Source organism: Phalacrocorax carbo, chromosome 18, assembly GCF_963921805.1.
Source record: "Phalacrocorax carbo chromosome 18, bPhaCar2.1, whole genome shotgun sequence".
Classification (NCBI taxonomy): Eukaryota; Metazoa; Chordata; class Aves; order Suliformes; family Phalacrocoracidae; genus Phalacrocorax; species Phalacrocorax carbo.
In genome coordinates, this window is record NC_087530.1 from 6849380 (window position 1) to 6851183 (window position 1804).

The window sequence follows — 1804 nt, forward strand, 5'->3', positions numbered from 1 at the left end:
CTCCTGCCTCAGCATCTTGCGTGGGTTCAGGGCTGCTCTCGCTCTCCAGTCATGCAACTGCAGGCTGTGGGGACAAGCAGGGAAGCAAAGGGAGGCAGCTCAGGTGGGAGCCGTGCTGTTCTGCTATCCCAGTCTCGGAAGCTGGATGTAAAAGCGAAACAAAGCTGCTCATCCTTTCTGTCCCAGCTGAAACTCTCCACATGCCTTAAGGTTGTTAATGTTTTGCGGTTCCTTTCCTAGATGACACGTCTCAGTTGTACTACAGATTCAAGAATGCTAAGAAACAACCGCTCCTCCTTAACCTGAAGCGAAAATAGAGCACCAGTATGACTTCAGCTGCTGAGACTGGAAATGCTATTCTAGATCTAACAGGCTTTTTTTGTTGTTATGGAAACTAGATCTGCTGCTAATTTAAAATCCTAAAGCCTTGTCCCTAGCACCCAGCTTGGAAAGGGCTCCTGGGAAAAGCAGCTGTTGAAATGCTCTGTAGCGTACCAATAGCACTCAGTTTTTCTACAGTTAAACTCTAATGAAAGGGAATGGGGAAATAGCATCGTGTTACCATTTTAGGTAGTTTTACAATTGCAATGATTCCTGCTACCACAGTTCTACCCTTCTGTAGATCTACTCCTTATTTCCCTCCCAGCTTCTAGATGAATACCTTTCCCTCAGGCTAGTGACAGTCCTGTTTCCCTGTTATTCCTCTCCCTGGAGCATTAAAGAAAGAGGAAGAACAGCTTTAGCAAAAGCAGCAGCAGCTTAATGATGCAGAAAATGGTGCCTCTTCCCTCAGAACAGCCAGAAGGAAGTCTGTTCCTGGCAGCAGCACTCCCTTCCCTCTGCATTAGAAAAGAGCACATGGAAAATCTAGTGCTCCTTCTTAACCAGCTCTCTACAGAAAGGTTATACTCTCAGGCTGCTTATTTGGAGATGCCAGGGTGAGCCAGCCTCAGCTGAAAGCTGTTCCTTGCCCCTTTGTGGCTGAGGGGCAGGTAAAGGTACAATTCAGGGCTGAAATGCTGCTGTCTAAAGTGAAGGTATAGCTCTAAAACACAGCTGTAACCAACAGCATCCACTATTCTATGCTCCCTGGCACCAAGGACTCCTGCCTAGCACCATAAACTCTTATGCTAGTGCTCGAGTAAATATCTAAAAGGATGGATTACTTCTCCCTAAATTATCATTCCATCCATTCTTGTTGAAAACTAATAAAGCAATTAGCACACTGCGTGTAACTTCAAAAGCTGTAACAAAAGGAAAAACACTGACAAGAGCTGTCAAATAACAGCCCTAAGCACTACTGAACTTGCTCAGGTCTACTGAATGCTGGCTTTACTTCCACTCCCTGTAGCTGCCTGTCATGGACTTATCTTCCCTGCAGTTCTTCACCTTCAAGTCTCCATGTTCACATTCAGAGGTCCCTGTGCCAGAAAGTGTTCACAGTCAGAGGTAGCCCCATCTAAACATGATCAGGGTTAGGACTGTCACACCACTTCCCTCACTGTCAGCGCAGCTCACCTGAGCTTTTGGAAGGTAATCAAGCCCCCTCTTCCTTTTAAAACCACTTTGCTCCAGCCAGCTAGTTCGATCCCTCCAAATCCTCCAGAACAAGTAAAACTAGATCAAACAAGTGTGCTAGGCTATTGCCATCACTTAAGCTTTACCGGGGGAAGGAACGGGGTGGGGGGGGACAGGGACACACGACAACAAAAAACACCACCAAACCACCGCAAAGCAACATACTCAAATTGTCTCACTCTAGTCTCTTAAAACCATCAAGATTAAAAAGGTTCTGACTGGTAAA